This window comes from Pongo pygmaeus, chromosome 9 (assembly GCF_028885625.2).
Source record: "Pongo pygmaeus isolate AG05252 chromosome 9, NHGRI_mPonPyg2-v2.0_pri, whole genome shotgun sequence".
NCBI lineage: Eukaryota > Metazoa > Chordata > Mammalia > Primates > Hominidae > Pongo > Pongo pygmaeus.
Window position 1 is genome coordinate 59,628,903 of NC_072382.2, and position 25,632 is coordinate 59,654,534.

The 25,632-nt window shown below is 34.7% G+C and overlaps 1 protein-coding gene across 5 annotated transcripts in view; it reads left to right on the forward strand.

Moving 5' to 3' along the window:
• SOX6 (SRY-box transcription factor 6) overlaps positions 1–25,632 on the forward strand; it is a 664,535-nt gene that overhangs the window by 143,663 nt on the left and 495,240 nt on the right. The window contains exon 1 of one of the 5 annotated variants that reach the window (XM_054438793.2): positions 6,948–7,049. The exons of the other annotated variants lie outside the window; for them this stretch is intronic. The gene's annotated coding sequence lies outside the window, so the exon portion shown is untranslated. Of the gene's footprint in view, positions 1–6,947; positions 7,050–25,632 lie in introns of those variants that run through there. 5 annotated transcript variants of the gene reach the window in all.

Sequence of the window (25,632 nt, forward strand, 5' to 3'; positions counted from 1 at the left end):
GACCTATTAAAGTACTTGAAATTAATCAATATATATTATATAGAAGTGCTATAGAGTATGTGGCAGGTATTAAAAATGTCTCTGTGTATGTAAACCTACATTTAAACTTGCATTTAAAATATATGTGTATGTATACATTGTTGTAAACTGTTGATATTTAAGGGGCTTTTTTACATTTGATAACAGCAAAGACACAGGAAACTTTTTCTTTGTTAGTGTACTGCTGTAAAGGAATTTTAAAGAATATACTTCTAGGAAATTATTTGAAATAAGTAATGTTATAAATTAGAGTTTAAGTGATTCTCTATTTAAGCAGAGCTATTGAAAATTTATTTAATACCAGCTTTACCTTTCTTTTAATACTAGTATTGATTAGGACAGGCATTTTGAACCAGCTTAAAAAAATAGATGTTCATGTTTAATATAGTTTAATACATTTTATGTAGTTTTAATGCTTTAATAATAAATTGTTATTTTATGAAACTCTATCAATTTACATTTTATTATTTTTAGATGTAAGTCTTATGTAAAGCACAAAATTATATAAACTGTGGGGTCATTTGGATTAAACATAAGCTTTTAATTTATGCAAGGTATTGTGGTGAGGATTAGGAGGCAAAGAAGATGGAGAAAGAAATATAAAGTATCTTTGAAGGGCTCTTTGTGAAAACAGAGGATTCTAAGGAACTGAACTTATTCTATTGGAAATCTGAGGGAAGGGAAATAATTTTGAGCTGTCCAAATATTATCTTAGTTGCTTTGTCTCTTTTTTACCTCCTTTCTCTCTTCTTTCATATTATTTAGTCATTCCCTTTAGTAAGTTTTCAGGATGAGTAAAGTTTTTAAAGTGACAAATATAATTACCAGCATTTCAAACCAAGATGGCCTTCATTAAAATATAGTTTACGTTTCTTATCACCCAAAGGATCTGTTTCCTGAATTCTTCACTTTATTCCCTCCATCAAGACACATTTAGAGTAACTTTGAATGGTGGTGATCCAAGTAGCTGAGCATTTTCTTTTGACTTAACAAAGAGAAAGGCTAAAATTAGAAGGGGCACTGTTGATGTCGTTTCTGTATGGTTATTTCTGGAGTTCCACTTCAAACAAACAAACAAAAAACCAAAAAACTTTTAGTCAGATTTTGTCTGGCCACTTAGGCACATGTCATGCTAGTCATACAGGCTTAAAGCAATTATTTTCTGGTCTTGAGAATTTACATATGCTTGTTTAGGGCATGGGCTTTGGTGTTCCTTTGGTCAGTGATCTCAGGTTTTGCTAGGGCTGTCTCCTGACTGCAGAACCTTTTGGTTAAAGAAATATAGCCGGATACTATGACTAAGAAAAGTCAGATGAAATTAACATGGCATCCGAAATTCCTGAGTTTCTAGTTCTGTCATTTGTTGTGGAAACTGTCCAACCACTTAGACTGAAAGATGAGGCTTCTAAAACGATAGAAATATTTGTCTAGTGAGGCCTAAGAACAGGCAAATGGGTTCAGCGACAATTACTTCTTTTTTGAACCTTAATTTCCATGTCCTAGAACTGCTTATTTGCTACATGATCTAAGGCAGAAAGTTATACCTCATGGCCATGGGAAGGTTTCTTAGTAAGGTGTACAAGCCTGTGAGATAAGGAAGGTGGGATATTGTTTTGCACATCCATAATGAATGGGCCACACCAAAAGTGTGTGAGAACCGACTGGAATCTTACCTACTCAAATCAACTACCTAGGCCGGAAGAGGAAAACACTGTGAAGGAAAATGGCTGTCTTTTCAGAAGCTGCATCTTATTCTAGTGTTTTTTTTCTCTTAAAAAAGTAAAACTTCCTTTTTTTCTTTTCCTAAAGTAAGCATTGTGGAAGTTTGCCTTATTTTGCATGTTCTTATCTCACATTTGATTTTTTTTATCTCTAATGAGAAATAATTATGTAATTCTGACCATTTAATTTTACCAGAGCAGTAAATGATTGGTTAAAAAAAACCCAAAAAAAACCAGACATAGTTTATTAGCTACCCTGCTTTTTCGGGTTACCCAAGTCTTTTTAGTAATTTGATAATGAATTCCTTTAAAAAAATTCTATCTTGGCTCATGGTCTCTAATAGCAATCTTTCTCCTGAGGTTTCTGACAAGGATTTTATTGTGTGGTACAAAAAGTGATTATTGCCTAACTCTAGGCTTGAGGCAATAATAATACCAACAGAATATTAAGATAGTATAACACTTGATTCTGCAGACATTTAATTGGCTGAATTTCACAAAAACTCTGTGGAATGAGTAGGAATTATCTTTATTTTTGCAGAGTAGCAGGATTCAAACCTTGAATTCATGGTATAAATTTAGTGCTCCTTTCACAACACCGTGCTGTCCTCTTTCAGAGAGAATTTCAGCTCTCTTGTTTTTGATCACTATCTCAGTCTTCACTTGGTTGCTGTATAAATATTTTTGAAATTTTGAAATAGACTAAGTCAGGGAGGAGATTGTAGAGACGCTTCTACCACTTACTTCATTTCCTCAGGTTCCTGGACCATTTGGTCCTCCCTGATATTTTCCTACTTCTCTATTCCAAAACTGCCACATGTCATGCTTCAGCTGAAATTTTTTGAATTACATAGATTTTTAGGAAACAAACAAACAAAAATCACAAAATCATGCCTTTGTGGCATTTTAAAATGCAAAGAAATCAGTTTAAAACCGAGCATAGCCCAGACCAAAGATCCCTCAGTGAGAACATCTGTGATTTTAAGGACAAGTAGGTCTAAGTGCGTTATCTTTAAAAAATATTATTCCAGGCTAATCTTGACATAGAGCAGGTAAATAAAAAAGATGAGCTGTGAAAATCCACAAATAGGGCTTGAATGCCATTTTCCATGACAACGGGAGCTGCCCCATGAAAGCATTAATGCTGGGAATGTAAGGAATTTAAAATTGTGCCTTCTCAGTTTTACAGTTGTGTGCTCATGTTAATTAGAGATATACTGACATTTGAAGTATCTACATTAATACACACAGCTACTATACATTTGTGAACTGTGGCCAGAAATCTACTTTAATTGAAAGGAGTTTGCTAATCTGAATGTGTATACCCATTACATTTTAAGCTTTTAAATTTTATATACTAGGTCCCTTAGATACTTGTTCTTTTTGCCCTCTCTACTTTCTGTTTCTAATTTATACCTGAAAGGACAGCCTGGCCTATTTTTAATCTCTTAGTGGTGTTTTGGAGCTGTATTGATGGAATTTTGAGAAAAAAATATTTTTAATAGCGCTTTTTATTTGCTGTAGTTTTCAATCTTTTTTTCCCTTTCTGACTTTCTGAATTACTGTTTTTTCTTGCAAACCTTTAAAATGGCCTGCCACCAAAATAAGGTAGGATTTAGGTTTATGAAATTTGCTTCACTGACTGTATTTAGGGACAAAAATGCTACTCTTTATTGTCACACTATGGTTTTAGTCAGAGAAGCCCATTGTTGGAGACCTTAATGGAATAAACAGTGAAGAGGAATTCTGGTTTTTCCAGTATAGCTGAGTTTTATCTTTCAGTCTTCATGTCAAGCCATGTGTCTTAATTTTTGATTTGCAAATAGGTTCACAATAGCTTGATGACTTTTTGAGGTCATCTTTAACCCTAGAATTTTTGCTTTGTCTGTCTTAACATCTAAAGTAAGACCTTACATCTATTTTTTGCAAGCTTGTATTTCTTAAGAATCTGTCAGAGTTTTTAACCTAATTGTTTTGTGCTTGTTGTCTAATGAAACTCCTGCACTTACTTTTTGGACCAGTCCCTGAATATTACACAAGGCCAGTTAGAAAGAGGCTTCATTTTTGCAGCACCAGAACAAACTGCTCTAAAAAGTTTGTTAATACCTTGGACTTGTTTCATTAAACCATTTTACTGGCACTGTTAAACCACTGAGACCTGGGACCATTAAAATTTACTCAGTTACTATTATTATTATTATGGCCTATTTTACACTTTATTACTTTTTTTTTTCACTGTACCAAGTTCCTCTGTTCTTTATTCTTCCATGTTGCTTACTACATATTGTGCCACCACAGCACATTTGGTAATTTCAAGTTAATTGCTCAATTATCAGTGATAGTCATGAAGCATTTGAAACATGCGCGGTGGAACATTTTCAAAATTTCAAAATAAGTTGGTGTGTCATAATCTTAAATGTGAAACATGCCAATATCTGCAGGCATAAAAATACACAGCCTGAGCTAGGCATTTCAGGAAGGCAAAAACCTACTCTTAAAATCAGGGCTTTTGTCTGGCACTGAAGTGTTTCATCTTTGCTAATTTCAAACAACATGTCTAAATTTGATCTTGGTTTACTTTTCAACTCTAAAAATTTGGTCATAGTTTATAAAGGAAAATGGAAGTAAAACTGTATTGATTCTGTCTGAATGTTTTACCATGACCTCATAATCCTGTATTCACCATAAAGTGGAATTGGTGTGAGGTGGATCCATGTTGGGTGTCAATCAAGGAAGCTGACTTATTAAAGAAGCAGAACTCATAAGGCAATCCTCTAATCAGAGGACAGTGTTACAGTGAAGATTGTATATTGATGATTTATTGATACTGAAAAACAAACCCACAAGAACAATGACACTTCGAGGACTTACTCTGAATGCTACACACCAGTATTTTCAGATGCTTGCAAAACAACTTACACATTATAGCAAAATAATTATTGTAACTCTTTTGGCAACTAGGCAAACTATCATTAAATTTTTGCATTAGTATTCAGTTTAGGGTTTTCTCTAAAGTAATATAGTGCCAACAGCTCTTTTTTTTTAAGATGCTGTTATAGTTCTTTCACATTTTTATAGTACTGTAGTAAAGTTGAATTTACTGGATACATTTGAAGGTGGAGTAGAGTTGCACAAGAGTCAACATTAAAGTGATTCAGTGCCCGATGGAGAAAACTTCTTTTTAACTTGAGATTGGAAACAATATGGTGGTTGAGGGCAATTTTCTAAGAGCTGCTAATAAATTTGAATATTTCCCTAAAAAGCTGCTCTCTGAACTTGTTTCTAACCAAGAAGATAAGCTTAATTATCTTCCAGTATTCTTACATAGCTTTCATTAATATTGAAAGGAACTAAATGCATGTAGAGAAGGGGAAATAAGGCCATTATTTAAGCTTAGTGGTGGTCTGACATATAAAGAAGTGAAGAAGTGTCAATAAATACACTAATTGGGCATAGCTGGCTTTTTTGTTGTTATTTAACCTTTAGCATATCTTTTTATTTGTTTGTTTGTTTTTTTTTAAGTTCGGGGGTACATGTGCAGGTTTGTTACATAGGTAAACTTGTGTCATGAGGGTTTGTTGTACAGATTATTTCATCCTCCAGGTGTTAACCTAAGTACCATCAGTTAGTTTTTCTGATCCTCTTCCTTCTCCCACCTTCCACCCTCTGATAAGCCCCAGTGTGTGTTGTTCCCCTCTATGTGTCCATGTGTTCTCATCACTTAGCTCTCATTTTTAAGTAAGAATATGCGGTATTTGGTTTTCTGTTTCTGCATTAGTTTGCCAACAATAATGGCCTCCAGCTCCATCCATGTCCTGCAAAGGACATGATCTCATTCTTTTTATGGCTGCATAGTATTCCATAGCATGTATGTACCACATTTTATTTATTCAGTCTATCATTGATAGTCATTTAGGTTGATTTCTTGTCCTTGCTATTGTGAATAGTGCTGCAATTAACATGTGCATGCATGTGTCTTTATAATAGAACGACTTATATGCCTTTGGGTACATACCCAGTAATGGGATTGCTGGGTTGCATGGTATTTCTGTCTTCAGGTCTTTGAGGAATCGTCACACTGTCTTCCACAATGGTTAAACTAATTTACACTCCCCAAACAGTGTATAAGCATTCCTTTTTCTCCACAAAGTTACCAGCATCTGTTATTTTTTGACTTTTTAATAATAGCCATTCTTACTGATGTAAGATGGTATCCCATTGTGGTTTTGACTTGCATTTCTCTAATGATCAGTGATGTTGAACTTATTTTCATATGATTGTTGGCCACATGTACGTTTTCTTTTGAGAAGTGTCTGTTCATGTCCTTTGCCGACTTTTTCATGGAGTTGTTTTTTTTTTCTTGTAATTTTGTTTAAGTTCCTAATAGATGGTGGATATTAAACCTTTATCAGATGTATAGTTTTCAAAAATCTTCCCCCATTGTGTAGATTGTCTGTTTACTCTGTTGATAGTTTCTTTTGTTGCACAGAAGCTCTTTAATTAGATCACATTTGTCAATTTTTGCTTTTATTTTATTACAGTGATCTATAAGATGTGAAATACAGTCTGTCTATAATTCAGGAAAAAGTGAAGTCGTTGATTACTCAGGTTTTTAGATAGAAATATTTTAGTAACTATTCAGCTTATAAAGATTGAATAATAAGTGAAATGTGTCACTCTCAGCATATAGTCTTATCTCAAGTTCATATTTTATGTTATTTTGGAATATTGGTAGAAATTATTATAATTTCACCAAATTTTTGCTAGCTCCAAAGCATAAAAATGTGAGTTAAAGATTGCCAATAAAGGTAACGCATTTTGTGTATTCTCTCTCTGAGTGTGACTTACATATTTATTGCTGGAGGTATTCAAAGATATGAGGCAATGACAGTATAAAAAGAATAATTTCCAAAGCATCACCTTTTATAGATAACTGGCAAAAGAGAATATTCTTAATGTTTAATTATTCAAAAAAGTTTGTTCATGTGATGTAATGCTTGTTATTATTATTATTTGCTTAGCACTATAGGTTTGGCACAGTGCTTACAAAAGAAGAAAAGATGGTCTCTACCCCAAGGATTTAAAACTTGTTATGTTACTAGAGAGTTTATGTGGGTGGAGTTTTCTTTGGATACAAACTGTACTGGAGTTAGCTCTTTCTCTTTCTTTTCAGCTCACACAGTTTGATATAAACTTAAGTGAATGAATTCATTAATAAAAGCAGATTTTCTATTTTTATTTCACCTCTGGGCCATTTTATACCTTTGGAGCACACGAGCACAACAAAAGGTATGTTTTACAGTTAATTATTTTTCCCTTTTTTATCCTGACATCGTAGATAATTAAGCAACAGCATTAATGGAACCCAAGTCTCCACTCCTATAAATGCCTATGTTGGGCAGAATATAGATTCTTTCTTTCCTTAAAGCTAAGGCAGGCTGGTGACAAGCCTATCACTTAGTTTTAATTACTACCACTAGTATTCTGATGTTTCACTGAACAAAATGAAGAAATCCAGATGTATTATTTTTTTCCATTATTATATATATTGTAGAATCATTCATCAGAATGGATTGTTTTAAAGGTGAGATTGATCTCACGTATTTTGATATCTGATGTAGTAGTAAGTGTATGCTCATTGGATGGCTGGCAGTTTTAAGGGATTAAAACATTCTGAGCTTTGTCCTGGCAGAGGCAGTATGTGGAAGCCGCTGATTATGTTGACTTTGTGACTAGTTAGAGAGAGTTTTTCCCTGGAATTGTAGTCACAAGACAGATAACTAAATGGCAATATCTGGGAGAAGGCGGAGAAAGTGAGACCTGAAAAGTGTGGGTATAAACAAGAGAGTTGAGTGTCAGAAAACTTTGAGGGCCTTGGAGCTTTTTGAGACAATATGGTTGAACAAATGGAGGAAATACCTGTTCCTCTTACTTCATTGCAGTAATTAAGAAGAGGAGAAAAAGGCAGAGAGATAAGTTAAACAGTAAATGATTGAAATAAGAGATTTTTGTAGAATCACAAAATGGATTTGAGGACTTTTTTTAAGATGTGGAAATACTTGTTTGGATCAGGCAATACCAATGTAAAAGGAGTTCTACAGTTTTTCCCCCCTAATTTATGTAAAGTTTATTTATTTCAACTCAGTGCCTTCTAAGTACAACTTTAGGAATTTTAGGAAATGTATGCCTACTTGGTAAAAACCAATGAGAACAATTTTACTTTCTCTGGGTAAAGATTAATATAGATGTGTATGAAAATAATCATCTATGTATTACACTCTGATATTGTATATTGGAGAACTTTAGAAAGTTCTCATTCATTGTAACTATGACCAAGAAGAGTCTTTATATCTGATAGATCAAATAATCAGGTGAATTAGGTTTCTAATGTGGTATATGATGTTTTTAGTTTTGGGGGTTGGGAAACTCTTTGGAATCATTTTTCTGACAAGTGACTTACAGTGTAATGAATCTTCTTTCTCCTTCCTTTTCCTTTCTCCCCTCCCTTCTGTTCTTCCTTTCTTTTTTTTTATTTAGAAAGAGATTTTTTCTAATTAGTCTGTATGCTATGTGCTGAGTTGTGTGATAGTACCCAAGACATGTATCTTAAATTGTATGCAGTGTCACCTTTTTGATTAAGAACTGAAGAGTACTGATTGGGTTTCTTATATAAACTAAAAGCACTCTAGTCCACTTTGGGCAATCAAAGAAACTAAGGAACTGTTGGAATTAGTTTTACTATTTTGGGGGTGATGAAGATAGGATAATTAGAAAGAAATTATAGTCTTTATTGGGCCAGCAGTTTACTAAACTTGAATTAGGATTTGTGAAATTTTAAGGCTTATTGAATATTTGCTCTCTAAGAACAGGATAGAGAAATAATCTTGATCTTAAAAGGAGAATTTTAAATTTTTTAGAAAGATCTCTTACAGTGAGATATCCTGTATAACCATACAGTTATAACCATCAGGGATATCCCTAGTTGTGTTTCTCTGGCATTTCTTCCACACAGAATGAATTCATCTCAATTGTTGATGTTGGTCATTTGTTGAGTGTAGTTTAACTTAGGGATAAAAGGGATAAATATCCAATTGAACCAAAAAGGTAAAGTTTATAAATTATATCAAGGATACTACACAAAAGATAAAACTCAAATATGCCTGAAAGAAGGTTGTGGATTGGTTGAAGTTATGATTATATATAAGACTGTTAGAATGGCAAGCTGTGAAGCAATTTCAAATATCTAGAGGGAACAGCCTGCAACTTTCCGACAACAGTACCTAACAGTGCTCCAACACTTCCAAGTTTCTGTGGCGGGGAAAGAATGGGAGAGAATAGACAGTCAAGGGTTTATACTTGGGATAGAGAAGTTAACCAAAAAACAGTTGCTGCTTGTGTTAAGAACCTGTATGTGCTAGATATTGTGCTAAGCACTTACACGTTGTTTTTAATCCTTTCAACTCTATTGTAAGATAGCTTCCTCCCCTGCAATACCCAGTTGGTTTCTCTAAATTCTGATTTCTTTTTTTGCCTTCTTAGCACTTAAAATGATTGGTATTTATCACATATTTGTATATTTATTTAATGTGTAGTCTCTACACTAGTCTAAAAGCTCTGTCATGGAAGAGACCATGACTATTTTGTTCAAACTTGTATATGGTGTTTCTAGCACAGTGCCTGATGTATAGTATGTTCCTAATAAATGTTTGTTGAAAGAATGAGTACATGAACAAAAAATATATAAAGACAAGGAAGGAATGAATGAAAGGAAGAAAAAGGCAGAACTGGGATTTAAACAATTGATCTGAGTTTGGAAGCAATTTGTTCCCATTCCAGTATGCCAGCAGGGTTTTATTTCATTTAGAATATTCTTAATTACAAATTTATCTGATAAAATTTTCACAGGTTGAGCTGTTTCAGAGCACCTCAAATATTTGGCCTCAGAAGTGTTATATCTTAGTCTGAGGCTGAATGCCATGAAAAAGGCCTGCCTAGTCCTTTTCTCATCCTGTTGGAATATTGCAACCATCTTATGGTGATAGTTCTCTCTAGAAATACAGATGTCAGAGTCTTGATTTTTAGGTTTCTGTTTCTCCTACTCAAAGAGAGTGCACTTCTCTCCCTCTTTCTCTGCAACTGACCCTTAATTTTGTCCTTGGGCTGCTAAGTTGATTTTCAGTAATGGACAGAGTGATTGTTGCCTGCCCTGCTGAGTTTTTTTCCTGGAGAAGAAGTGTGTCACTGTGGGAGGAGTTGGGCTCAACCAAAGGAGCACTTAGCCTGGCAGGTGCCAGGCACAGGGGCTTGGTTTGGTCTTTTAGCAGTGACCCCAGTTGTGCTGCTTAATATTTTTCATTGTTATTAATAAATATAATTGAGAGGAATTGTTTTGTTTTTGCATAATGCTTTTGACCATTTTCATGTCTTTTTATTTCTTATGCCATCTTTAAAAAAGCTTTACTCTGCCTTTCCGTTCTGCTTTCCAGGAAAGGAGGAAACGTAAGCATGATGAGAGTGAACACTTTGTGGATGTGATTAGGTCAAACAGGAAGTAGCTGTCTCCCAGATATATTGAATAGATACTTATTTAAATCTTGAAGTCAACTTAAAGTGTCCTATATAAACTCCCAAGACAGTACCAGGAACAGATGTGAAGCAATAACTATCTTTACCTGGACCAAATTGCAATATTGAAGCTTCGGGCATACGGTAGTTTATTGTTTGAAGCAGGCTGGCCTGCTTGCAAGTTAATAACATAGTGAGAAGTGTTCTGACACCATTAGGATCTTCATTCTGGATGGTATAACCAGTGGTTAATCTAATTTCCATCTTGATCTCTGAAAGCTATTTAAAGATGTGGTTATCTGTTTTCCCAGTTAAGACAAATCCTTTTTCGGTAGCAAATGTTTTCTTCCAAGAATAATGCTTTGTACCTGTTGGAAACTAATTCAGCTCCACAAGTATATACTAATAACTGACTTTTTTCAAAGCACAGCATTAGATGCTGCATTGGAAACAAACGCAAATGTATTATACAAAGTCCCTGCCCTCAAGAACCTTAGAGTCTAGACATAATTATTAAACTCTCTTATTCATTTTATTTGTGTCCCTAGTGTCTAAGTGAACCAATGCATGGCTCAAAGAAGGAAAATGTTAATTAAATTGCATTTGTTATTGCAGAGGAGATACACAGAAGAGAGGAGATGGAATTTCCTATGCAGAATGTTAAATGCCTTAATAGAGTTAAAAATACTACTCTAGGAGGTTCAAAAAATTTAAGATATATCCCTTTAAGAGGAAGTACATTAAGAAATGACTTTTTGATGTTCTTTGAAAGTTGGGTGGGATTTTGTCAGTGGAATAGGAGATGAAGAAAGGAGCATCCTACTAGTAAGGGGACTAGCACAAGCGTGGGGAATATGGGGTAGACGAATGGAAGCACATAGTATGGGATAGGAAACAATAAGTTCAGGTGGATTGAGGTATAGGTATGTATAGGCTAGAAAATTTAGTGTGATTATATCATCGTGATCCATAAGGCTAAGCTAAGGCATTCAGTAGATCATAGGGGACCATCACAACCAAATAGTCCAGGAGCATGCCAAGAGCTTCGCTTTTGAAAAATTAATTCAGTGAATAGTTAGTAGAGTGGATTAGAGGGTTAAAAAAAGAGAAGCTACAGAAGCAACTTGTGAGGACTACTGCAAAATTTCAGGTAAAATGTAAAAGATTTAAACAAGTGATGAATAAGACTGGTAAGACTATATGTTATGGGAAGCACAAGGGAAAGGGGTCAAAATGACTCCTATTGCTTTCTTCTTGTTCATCACAGTATTGAATTTTTGAAAAGTCAGAGGGAAATGATTGAACTAAATATCTCTTGTCAGTGTGCAAATCCATTTCCATCTCATAAATTAGATCCCCACTGAAAATTAACAATTTTTTTCTCCCATGGAAGACTGGGAAAAAGATATATTTTTAAAGGAATGAGGATATCCTTGAAGATATAATTGCCTTGAGGAATTGGAGGCATAACATAAATACAAAAGATATTAAGACTAGGACCTAAAGTGTGTAGGCAGGGCCTTGATGATTTCAGAGACATAAGGTAAAACTTAGCTACCATGAGTATGAGAAAAGTGAAGATACTAGAGATTATGGCGTTTTCATCAGGTGACTCTCACATAGGGATTAGTACATGGCATCTGTGAAGAATAGAACAGGTGCACATGGAGTTTGGTTACTTTTAAAACTCTCACAGATAAAGTGATGACTATGACTCCCTGGTTATATTGCCACATTCTGTCCTTGTCCACATGAGATATAGTTGTCTCAAATATTATACTTAAGATGCAGGCTCTCTTCTACTTGTCCTTTTCAAGAGGAGGGAATAGTGCAGGAAAACATAGTCATGAGTGAGAAAAGACTTATTGAAATAAAAATTAAAAAATAGACTTAAAAAAACAGAATAAAGTCAAAGTGACCTTGTTGGGGATCCTTGTCATTCATATTACCTTATCATTCATACTAACACTAACATTCATTCGTTCATTCACTCTATAAGAATATGAACTCAGAGATCTTCTGGACATGAGGTGGGATTCAAAATAGAAAAGGAAGAATTAGTCCGAAGGAGTTTATAATCAGTTTGTGAGTGGAGATAAAATATATGTATATGAAAAAGAGGAGCAAAAGGCTACTGATACAAAACCTAGTCATTTGTCCTTGGGAAACTCATTTTATATTTCTGAAAAAGTTTTATTCCATTAAGTATAGTAATTTCAGATGGGCTTTTTGGTTGTCCAATATTTTAAATATATTGATTGATTCATAGTCTTTTAGTTTGCATTATTTTAAAAAATCAGTCTGCTGTAATTCTTATATATATTCCTTTATATGTAATATGCCATTTTCCTCTGGCTGCTTTCCCCGCCCCCCCTTATCACTGTTTTTAAGCAATTTGATTATCATGTGCTTTGGTGTAGTTTTCTTAATGTTTCTTGAGATTGAGGTTATTTGAGATGCTTGGATCTGTGGGTTTGTGGTTTTCATTGTATCTGGAAAATTTTCAGCCATTATTTCTTAAAAATTATTGTTCATGCCGCTCCATATTATACATATATGTTATGCAGCTTCAAGTTGTCCTACAACTCACTGTAACTCCCTGAATTTCAGTTCATTTTTTTCATGTTTTTCACCCCACATTTTGTTTCATTCTAGGTTGTTTCTATTTATAAGTCTTCAAGTTCACGTATTTTTGTCCCGCAGTGTCTAATCTGCTTTTAATTCTACCCAGTGAATTCTTCATCTCAGACAGTCTGTTTTCATTTTTATAAATTCAACTTGAATCTTTAAAAATATATTCTATTTCTTTGCTTAATATATTAAGTCTTTCTTTTAGCTCCATGAACAAATGAAATGCAAGTATAATAGCTGTTTTAATATCCTTGTCCACTAGTTTTATCATCTATGTCATTTCTGGATCAGTTTCAATTGATTGATTTTCCTTCATGAGTTGTATTTTGTTTGTGTGGCTTCTTGGTATGGCTGGTAAATTTTTATTAGATGCCAGAGACTGTAAATTTTATGATTTTAAGTGCTCAGTATTTTTATATTTCTATAAATATTTTTGAATTTTTTTTTCTGATATGCAGTTAAAGTGGAAATAGTTTGATTCTTGCTTTTATGCTCTGTCATGCTTTCAATGCTTGCTTTTAAGCTCTGTCATTTGGAACCAGGATGGCCTTTAGTATAGGGATCATTCTCTTCACTACTGATGCAATATCATTCTAATACTCTGATCGGTGTCCCTTGTATTATGAAGCTTTACACTTTTGATGATGGGAGAATGACCTATTCCTGGCCTTGGATGAGCTCTGGGGTTTGTTCCTTCTGTTCCTTTTAAGTGTATCTTTCCCTAACCTTGGTTAGTTTCTTCATATACATGTACTAATCAATACTTGCTTAAGTTTTTGTGAGACTCTCTGCATATATCTGGAACTCTACATGCAGGTCTCTTTTTGCCATTGCTCTGCTCTACAAACTGTAGATACCTTGGCCCCTCTAGACTACAAGCTCCATCTTCTTAACTCACTGAAATTATTAGAGTTCACCTCTGTGCATTGCAGTCCGTAGTTTCTCTCTCTATGCAGTAAGCTGGGACAACTGTAGGGATGACTTCATTTGTTTTACCTTTCTCAGGAATCACTATTTTTTTGCTGCTTCCTGTTTTCATATATTTTGCCCAGTTTTTTAGTAGTCTAAGCCAGCAGGATCTTGGCCAGAGGCAGAAGTTTTCACAAATGTGAGGAATGTTATGTAATATATATAAAGTATGCATTTTAATTGAGTGCTTCACACGTAGAAAGTATTCGATAAAAGATGGTTACTATTGCTGTTCCTCTTCCTGCTTCCTGTTTATCAGTGAAGCTTTATCTTATCAAGCCTCTTATATGAAGCCTTTCTGAACTACTTATTTCCCAAGTGATTGCTTATTCTTTATTCTTTGTACCCATATTACTTTTTTGCATCTTTTAAAATAAATTTTTAATTTTTGTGGGTACGTAGTAGGTGAATATACTATGGGTTAGCATACTTTTATTGCAACATTTACAAATCTATGTTACAAATATTTTTCTGTGTCTTGTGGCAGATTGTAAGCTCTTAGAGAAATATCTGCCTCGTCTACCTATCCCAGTTTCCAACATATAGTAAGTGCTTAAATATTTGTTACATAAAAGAAAAACTGAGTGTCTTACACATTTTATGAAATCTTCAGGAATAGAATTTTTGATTGGGAAGGAAAGAGAGGTGGTTTGGAAATCTGAGAACATTTGAGTAAATGAAAGCAGAGAGGAAAGTAAGGTTTTGAGGCACCAGAGAGCAACATGAGAGCAAAAGGTGGTTGGTTGAGGTGGGTAGTATGTATAACATCATTATATGACATATATCATCATCATCATCATCATCATCATTGCATCACCATCAAGTTCCTGTGAAGGTGAGAGTATGGTGGGAGAGATATATTGTGATGTGTCAATGAAACAATTTTGTGATACCTTCAGCACAATGCTGTAATATACATGGTAACATTGGTAACATTACAAAATGCAATTGTGTGAGTCAGTATAACTTCAACCATTGCTGTAAGAGCTTTTAAACAAAGTGCTAAAACTCAACATACTTTTTGGAGTAGGTGGACCTTGGAAGAAAGCGGTGGGGATGGATAAACTAAGAATCAGAAAAGAATTCTAAATAATAGAAAATAGCATAAATGCAAACATGGTGTAGGCTTTAAGTAAGCATAGTAGAGCAGCAAGAACAAATGGACCTTGGAGTTGAACACACTAGGGCTTCACTTGATGCGACTCTGATCAAATTACGTGGCCTGAGTCACAATTCCTTCATCTGTTAAATGGGTATGGTTGTTGAGAAGATTATATGATGGATAGAGAAAATTTATTGTATATTTGGTAATGGTGGGCCCATTAACTATTAGTTTCTTTTGTTTTAGACATTCTTTATCTTCTGATGAGGAAAGGAAAATGCTTCAAGAAGGACTTTGTGATTCCTTATCACTTTGTGTAAGAGCCTAAGTATAATATACATGAGTGTAACTGATGTTCACATTTATTTCCTATTTCCATGGCAAATTAGGATTGCATTGCATTTTTATGATCCAGTACTAAGGAGGACTACATCATTTATACACCTAAGTTTTTCACATATTCTAGGTTTAACTTGTGTTTAAACATATTAGGATTATTAAGTTTTATGCACAAATTAAACTATTTTACTACCACAATTCAATATTTTTCAGGAATGCTTCTATTTATAGGCAGCATAGCTATTGAATGAAAGATTGAAAAACAGAGTATCAGAAATCCTAGTTTTCACAAGTCTTGAACTCTTTTGTGTTCATTTATTCATTCTGTGCATAAAAATCAGTTTTGATTTCACTTTCCCATCAAGATAGAATATAAGGTACAGAGTAAAGTTTAAAAACCTTTGATTTTCAAAAATAATTATACTCTAAATTCCCAATCAGTTTATAAAAGACTACTTTTAATATGCACTTACCCACAAAACTAATTTGGATATATGGGACCTTCAAAGGTGGTTCTAGCATAGAAACAAGGAAATCTTTTATTTCTTCACTGGAGGAAAAATTCAGGACTCCTTCAGTTAACTAACTATATTTGGTTAAGAGAACTAAGGAATTTGCACAGTCAATGGAATAAATCGATAAACCATTGTCATTTTGGAGCCATTTTTCAGCACTCTTTTTGGTCCTCAGATACTGTATTGACATACATAACTAATAGATTTTGTACATAGTGCTGTTGATCCTGGAAAATGAACAGCCTCCTTAAGTCATCTGCCTGGTATCTCAAGTGACTTGGCAAGGATCTGGCATGAGGTGTCACCTGACTTCATCTGCTCCCTTCACTACAGACTGGTTCTTTGCATTTATAAACCTCAGTCTGGCCTCAATAGTGGTTTCCTTGGTTGAGAGTCATCTTATTTTCAGCTGAAGACATGTGACCTCCAGGATGCTGGTAAACGTGTTGCAAGACTAAGTTTTGATGAATCTCACAAGACTCCTCTATAGAGAATGAACTGAAACCGAGGAGCTGACAGTGTTAATAATTCAGCATTTGGCAGCACTGTGGATATTAATGCATTTGTAGTTCACCTTGACCAACCTTGGCCCAATCACTAAAACGGACTAAACCCATCACTAAAATGAGTTTAGTTATCTCAGTTTAGTCTCTGGGGAGAATTTTAATTTTTTTTTTAAACCTATAGATGAGATAGAAAAAAATGTTAATCTCCTCTAAGACATACAAGGTTCATAGCCCACTGGACTATGTGTTATGAAATAAAATTTGTGTTACAATAAATTGACATCTCGATTTAGTGAAAATAAGGTTTAAGAATTTTTATATCACATTATGGCTGATTTGGGGTATTTTTAGTTGCCCATTTATTAAAAAGTTCAGGTGAAGTACCTATTTTGACATTTCAGGCAAACATATAACTTTTATCTTTAAGTAACCAGTAATTTATGTACTCTATGCAGGTAAACTATATAAAGAATTTATTAGAAAAAATAACACATGTTAATGGTAATAAATACATATAATAGTTAAGTATATTCAGTAATTAGGACTTAAAGTTATTTTATAAAAATTACTTTCATGGGGGAAATAAATGTATCTTCTTGTATTAAAATGCCAATGGAATGACACAATTCCTATTAAATTATTAATAGCTCCAAGACACACCTCATAATTTGGGGGTGCCTAAAATAATATGGCAATGGCTGGAGTGGAAAGATCCTGCTCCTTAAAATTTGATTTGTTGAGCTGTCTGAATAATCTGTGTCCTTCTGATACATACCAAAAACATTTTACAATTGCAAAGGAGTTATTTTTAAGCTTTCTCTAACCCAGCCCCTTTCAGGTTGATATGACCACTTTGCTGTCAGATTTTCTACATTAAAGAGTAGAAATGAAGAATTTAAATATCATATAAAGAAAAGGTAATTTTATATAAATAAAAAGTAATTTTATATAAAGAAAAGGTATTTATATAAAGTAAAAGTCCTTGAAGTATTCAAATTCATATTTCTACTTACAAATCCTAATTATTATATTCAAGTCGAACTACAAGGGGTTAGGTTTATACTTTTATAATATTTAAAATATATTTTTGTGGTGATAAACTGTGGTTTACATTATGTGGTGAAAGACACAGACAATAAAACTGAAAGGAAGTAAAGAAATCAAATTGAGACTATTTTGTTTTGGCTCTTTATAAAGCTGATTTAAATTTTTAATAAATTTCAGTAGTCAGAGACTTATATTTAAGTATTATATTTTTATTAACATAAATCTTCAAATGGGAAATTATGTCCACATGATAAATATGTGAGGTTAATGAAGGTAATTTGCCACCTGTGTCATGAAACATCTCCTTTTGACCCGTAAGTAAAAATTTCTAAGTTTTCTTGCTAAGTCTTTAGAGTCTAAGAGATCAGAATTAAAAGGCAAAAAAATTAGCACTATAAAAATCTCAGTCTGTCAAGAAATCGTGCATAAGGTCTGTAAATAAGTAGAAAGGAATTAGAAGTATGTTTTAAATAGCAGATTGGATCAATTAAAATAATTTGTAGGTGTGTCTTCCTTATGCTATGGTAGTAATAAATGGCATTGTTCTGTAATGGAATAGATCTTCAACCATAAACTAGTTTGGTTACTTTGGCTCAATTTCTTTCCACTTCTGTTTTCCTTGCAAAGGAGAATGCACTACATTTCTGTTAGCAATGTAAATTTCTCTTGCCCTGAAAAAGTCATAAAGTCCAACTTGCCTTTTGACACAGTCTAAGCTGCTTGGATTAGGTAAAGCTGATCTTAAAAGAGAAAAATCGGATACTCAGCAAACCCTAGCAGATATTTTGACACACTCTTAGAGCTTGTAAGAGTCATCATAAACTTAAACATTACCTTTCCTAGTACAGAAACCACAATAATAAATATGGTTTGAATATTTTATGAATGACTGAGCACCCTGCTTTGCTAATAAGTCCTCTGGAAAGTTATGACTTTTTTGGGATGGCTTTACTTTTCGAAGAAGGAGTGTTCAAGAGAAGCTACTGATGAGGTGTCATATAATTTTACAAGTTGCATAACTGCTTTTAACTGCTGAACTATCTCTGATTAAAATAACAATTGAGCTTGTAATTTTTTTCTGAACAGCTGCTGCTACAGGGGTCATTACCTTGGAGAGCTAAAAAATAATCGTACTCCTGGTACATGAGTTATGTAGTCTTGTGTTTTACAGCAAAGCACAAAGTTTAAAGCCTATAGAAGAATGTTATTTGAAAGCTGTCAAACCATGTTAAAAAAGACTGCATCGTCAAAAGGCCCTAGTGGCCACGATTCTGCATGTAGCCTTGTCTTATTCATTATAAAATGCATGTTTATAAAGTTCCACAGAGCATCCAATTCCCAATTCACTTATATCAGCAAGACTTAACTTGCTCATTAATCTAAATTCTTTTGCAACTTTAATCTACATGTTTAATTAATCATAAAATGAGGCGGTAAGTAATTTCAGCAATGTGTGGCTTGTTATCAGATGCATTTAATCACTCTTCTGTGAGCTCATTTGGAAACACCTGAAGATGTCGAGTGCAGTTTGAATAAGCATAAATTATTCTTTGTCAGTGTACTTCACTCAACTAATAAGACATTAATTTAAAAGGCACTGTTTGTCATTTTTAGATCTTTACCAATATTTTTAGCTTAGCAATATAACTCTAATTGTATATATGATTCACAACTAGTGCCCAACATAGGAAAGGGTAAGAGTTTAATTCATTTTTCTTATTTACATGTAATTATGTCATGTAATCTTAGTTTTTAATGAGGATTAAGCATCTTGTAAGTATTCATATGCTTTTGGAATAAGGTACTAATACATTATAGTAGGAAAAATTATTTGTTGGTACAAAGGCTTGTGATTCCTTGTTTCCTGCCTAGGTTAGAACTGAAAGGAGGTGAGTTTTGGAAGAGGGCATAGATTTGAGGATATGGGTACTACACAGGGGTTATAAGATGCAGATGTTAACCTTAAAAAAATCCAAGTAAGATAGTGATATTCACCTGTCTCACATAATAACATATATAGCCTTTATATGGGACTAGGTAGCCTAAAATAATAACAGTCCCATCTTCCCCCTAGTTTCTTGACAGTATTGTACAGTTCATGATGGTATTTTAGAAAAAGGCAAAAATAGCCAAGAACAATAGTAACAAAAACCCACTCATAGCTTCAGAGGAAAAAAAGTCGTGAGAGCTGAATGATTATACATCTTGATGTCAGGAGTATGGGAATAAAAATTGCATTTTATAGGATGTCATCACCTGTCCTGTTTATGCCATGAGAGCAGTGACACATGGTAAGAATAATTATCTCAGTGGAAACAAATTTATTTACCTGCTGTGGAGCATCCCTGTTCATCTTACTCATGAACTCATCTCCCTCATTCATTGTCTATGGATTGTCAGCAGTGAGCCAGAGGGGATGATTCCTGAAAAGGGAATATTGGTTTGAGTTGAAATATAGCCATATTCTCCATTTTTATTTGATGTGCACATCTCCTGGGCTTCTTCCCTTTCTTCAGGGATCCTTTACACTGATCTAACAGTTATTTATATGTCCATTTTTTGCCCTGTGCCTCATGACTATGTAACATTTTTTTCCTCTTTTCTTTTCTAAGGGAAAGCAAAGTCCCAGGAAATCTCATTTTTATAGTTCAACTCATACAGGCCATAGCAGCACATTGAAATGAAATGCCATTTACCTTTATTTCACTTAAAGCACTACAGATTTTTTTTGTTTTGGAACTACTGAAGAAAACTTCAAACAGTGGAGGCTTCTTCAAAATCAAGCTTAAAAAACATTTCATTTGAACTTAACTTTCCTGATAAGAATATTCTTCTCATTCTTGTATAGTCTTTGTGAATAAATTCATATAGTTTAATATGAAGGCTTACTGTTAGTTTTTTTGAACATGAATCCTCAAGCTTTCTTAACTCCCCTTTCCTTGGAAAACCTAAAATAATTTTTCCAAATATGTTTATTTTCTCATTTCTTGCTGTGGGTGCAAAGAAAGAACAAAGGCTGCCTTCCCTAAGCCCAACTCATATGTGAGAGGCTGCCCTGTTGTCCTATTAAGTCCCTTCACACAAAGACATGAATTTATTTGATAAAATACCACATGTTAACTGTAGCTTTTTGTTCTGTGACATACTTCAAGAGGAAAGTGATAAATTCAGTTCCATGCAGCAATATGTATTTATGCAGATATATCTCACTACAACTTTATCCAACTGTACTCAACACACACATACTTTGCCTCATCACAAACAAGGCCATATCACTTAAACGTGCTTTTAAAAATTTTATTTTATTTATTTATTTATTTATTTCTTTTTAGATAGGGTCTTGCTCTGTCACCCAAACTGGAGTGCAGTGGAATGACCATGGCTCGAGTAGCTGAGACTCCCGGCGCATGCCACCATGTCCAGCTAATTTTTTAAATTTTTTTGTTGAGATGGGGTTTCACTATGTTGCCGGGTCTGGTCCGAACTCCTGGGCTCAAGCAATCCTTTCTCCTCGGCCTCCCAAAGTGTTGGAAGGCATCAGCCAGCGCACCTGACCTTAAACATGCTTCTTTAATGGACTACTTCACAGTTGATTAGGATGCACAATACCCAGAATGATGGACTGCTTCAGCAGGTGCAGCTGAATGAATGGGCCTTCCATCCCCAGCTGCACTGGCAGGATGGTTAGTAGGGCTCTTATTTTAATGCACAACTTATATGGCTGAAGGACAGCATGCTGGTAAAGAAAGAGATTACTAATGGCAAAGGGAGTGGCTGAAGAATGAGTAAGTAACATGTACACATTACTCCATAATGTGGCTGGATAATACTATGTGGTGTTTACTAGCATGTGCTCTGGGGGAAGGCTTTTGGAAGTCCTGAGTAGACATCCAATCTTCAGTTGCTGTGGGACTTCAGGCTCATTAGACGAATGAGAATGTCAGGGTGCAGTTAGTTACAGACAACCCTCCGACTTCATATTATGAGTCTTGATCCTGTATATTAAAAATAGGAGAATAATTATATATTCAGTTATAATCTATGCTACCTCAGAGAAAGTTCTCCCCTCAAAATTACTATTTTTTGGAGACAGGATCTTGCTCTGTTGCCTAGGCTGGAGTGCAATGGTGTGATCTCGGCTCACTGCAACCTCTGCATCCCTGGCTCAAATGATCCTCCTGCCTCAGCCTCCCAAGCAGCTGGGACTACAGGCATGTGCCACCATGCCTGGCTAATGTTTTAATTTTTTGTAGAGACAGTGTTTCGCCATGTTGCCCACACTGGTCAACTGCTAGGCTTAAGCAATCCACCTGCCTTAGCCTCCCAAAGTGCTAGGATTACAGGTATGAGCCACTGCACCCGGTGCCCCTCAAATCATTAAGTAAATTTTGTTCTAATTTTTACTGAAAAGTCCATGTATTCTTTTCTACAAACACCCTCATAATTTATTTCCATGCATCTTTGCTTTGGATCCTAGCTTTATTGGTGAACATTTATGCCTTTCTATAGCAATCTGGTTTTTCTTAGCCAATTGAAATGGGCATTTATTAGATCATTTAAGCATCATATCAATATAGTATATTTGGTGACTTTATGATAAGTTCTTATGATAGATGTTCAAAACTCTGCTCAGATGACATTTTTATGGATCCATATAGTTTTTGTCATATATGAAAAGAAAGCATTGAGTTGTGCAGATGATTAAATGTGCATTGAGTTATTTCTCTGGAATTTGCATGAGAACGGACTGACTTGTAGTTGTATTAACTTTTCTAGTTCCCAGGTTAGAAAGTTTGATCTGTGTAATTTTTAAAGGCAGCATCCAAATCACTTATATTCAGAAGAAAATGGTAACAGATTTAGAAGCTGTCTATATTTTCCCCATTATCCACAATACATATTATTGGCAATATGGTTTTCACCCTTTGTTATCAACATATCAACAATGTGCAATAGCCATTAATAATCATTTGTTAATGCATGCTTCCAAGTTCTGTATTTGAAAATCTCAGACTTCATATATGGTAAATGATGGAGTAATTTATAACTTTTATGTTGAATTCTTGCTACTTTAAAAAATCGTGCTTCTCCTTTTTTAAAGCATATGACTTACTTAACAGCTGATAGTTACCTGGATTTTTAGTATTTTTTTATATCACAAAAAGATTTCTCTGAAGTTTGCGCAGGGGTCTATTTGTAGGCAGTTTCCAACTTACTAATAAGTAAGGTTCTGAAAGTTATAAGTTAGCTGTCTGGAATACATAGTCTCATAGAAACCAGGTTGTAGATGGTGATTTGGTTCCTTGGGCAACCTACTGAAACCCATTTACTATATAATGTAGCTCAATAATATTGTTGATAGTGCTATAGTATTTAGCAACTGTCTGTCAAGTGATTTTGAACTCTCATTTTGAAATCTAACTTTCGTAGCATTATTCTGATGAATTTTTGGTAGTGCGATTTGACTTTTTCTACCTCCATTCTACCAGTTCACAGTGCATTCTAGCAGTGGAAATCAAAAAACCTATTGAGATGGAATTTGGGAGGAAAGGAGGACTTACTGATATCCCTAGCTGTAGAAAGAAAGTAACTGGGTGTCCTGGCTGAAAGAGGAAGGATGTGATGATCTTCATGGCCCTGTTGTGGAGATGTATGTCTGCTTATACATGGCAGGCATCCAATTGGAGGTTTTTATATTTTAAAAATAAAGAAGCGGCGGCTGGGCGCGGTGGCTCACGCCTGTAATCCCAACACTTTGGGAGGCCGAGGCGGGCAGATCATGGGGTCAGGAGATCGAGACCATCCTGGCTAACACGGTGAAACCCCATCTCCACTAAAAATACAAAAACTTAGCCGGGCGTGGTAGCAGGCTCCTATAGTCCCAGCTACTCAGGAGGCAGAGACAGGAGAATGGCGCGAACCCGGGTGGCGGAGCTTGCAGTGAGCCGAGATGGTGCCACTGCACTCCAGGCTGGGCGACAGAGCGAGACTCCGTCTCAAAAAAAAAAAAAAAGAAGGGGCATTTTATAATTTTACACTGATTAGCCAAAGGATGGAGAAACCCAATACTTCTGCTCGTTCACCATGCCTCACAGTATATTCCAAGTATTTTCATTGTATGTCTTCTACTTACTCTACTACCCTATGCCCCACAATTTGGACTCTTGGTTTTTAAATGGTAGCACAGGTAAGAGTAGTTAAGTTTCTAATACCAGAATAGTTTTGAAATATATTATTGTTATTATCATCATCATGTAGAGACAGCATCTCATTCTGTCACCTGGGCTGAAGTGCAGTGGTGTAATCATAGCTTGCACTGCAGCCTTGAACTCCTAGGCTCAAGGGTTTCCTAAGCCTCAGCCTTAATATACAGCCTTATAAGTGTGCATCACTGTTTACAGCTAATTTTAAAATTGTTTTTTGTAAAGACAGGATCTTACTATGTTGATCAGACTGGTCTTGAACCCCTGGGCTCAAGTGATCCTCCTGCCTTGGTCTCCCAGAATGCAGGGATTACAGGCATAAGCCACTGTACTTGCCCTGTAATGTATTATTTAATAGGTCTTATATGAGATAGGATGATATAATCATATAGGAAGTAGCTGAGGTTGATCACAAATTAAATATTCTTAAATATAGGGCAATTCACTTAAATGAAGAATAGTAATTACTGTTTAATTACATTATATCTATTAAGAGTATCAGAAGAAAGTCATATGAAAGTGTAAGTAGATGATGGAAAAGTTATTTGGTCACATCATTTTGAAACTCAGCAATTTTGAATCATATTCACTTCTTTCACTTGAAATCTGGAAAATTGTACTTTTTTTATTGCCAAGAGGGAAAGTTGAATAAAAGGAGGGTAATGGGGAAAAAAATGAGAGGAGTGATATTGAAAAGGCTCTAAAGATTAGTCAGTTTAAAGAAAACAGTTTGATGAGTTATGAGTAAAATAGAAAGAATTTAGTTTCCCAAGGAAACACATGAGCTCAAAGTGTAGGGGAAAGGTGCTTGGCAATACAAATCATGTATTTTTATTAACCTGGAGCATTTGAAAAAATATGCAGAAACATTTGGCAAACTGAAAACTCAGCTGACTTCATGCCCACCAACCAAATGAAAAATCTGATTCTTCTTCCTCTAAGCACATAGCTGGGTTCCTCATAAACAGAGTTATCCAGTGTATAGGTTGCAGTGGCAAGAAGCCAACAGTGAAGTCAAACTCATAAGCATCCTATAGAAAATCCCTCAAATTACATCTGTGCTGTTGCCAGCTGTACTGCCAGGGAACAAGAACTGTACAGATTTCTGTGCAATGACTGGGTTACTTAACACAACTTGATTAGCTCTGTTTCTTCCCTCTCTTTGGCTGACAGCTGACCGCCATACTGATTTGGTGGATGTAAGACTGAAGTGAATGCAACCACTTATATGCACCTTCTTCTTGTATGCTATCACTGTCTTGTACAGTAGTCATGCTGATTGACTCCAAAAATTCATTTTGTCACTCATTCAACACATAGTTTGAAAACTATTGCATTAAAGTAAGCAAATTTTTTTCCCTGTTTTGATCTTCATATTATTTAGTCTACCATTGTTTTCAAAGAACTGAGTCTCCTCCACAGGACTTTAATTTTATTGCTTGTTTGAATAAAATCATTAGGAAGATAAATTTTGTACTCTACTAATAGTGTATAATCTATTAATAACAGTATGTATCAAGTGATTAACTGTGCCAGGTCTGTCTCTCTCTCTCTCTTTCTGTTTCTCTCTCTATATATACTGAAGTGAATACAACAGAGAGAGAGAGAGAGACAAAGAAAGAGAGAGAGAGAGAGAGAGAAATAGAAGGAGAGAGAGAAATAATTTTCTCACTTAATCCTCGTAATTACCCTGTAAGGTAAAAACTATTACTGTACCCATTTTTATAATTGAGGCTCAGAGTGGTAGCATAAACTTTTCTGATAGTAGCACAGTAAATGATAGAGCCAGAATTAATATTCAAGATTGCTTTATTCAATGACTGTGCTCTTTTCCTAAATCCTAATAACTTCCTAATTTTAGCTTAAAAATTACTTAATTTTTTAAAGTAATTTTTAATTTTTTGTGAAGAGTTGTATTGAAAAGCAAATAAAAACAGACTTTTAATGATGATTGTTGCATATTTTTAATAAAGTTGAAACTTCTTGATAAAATAA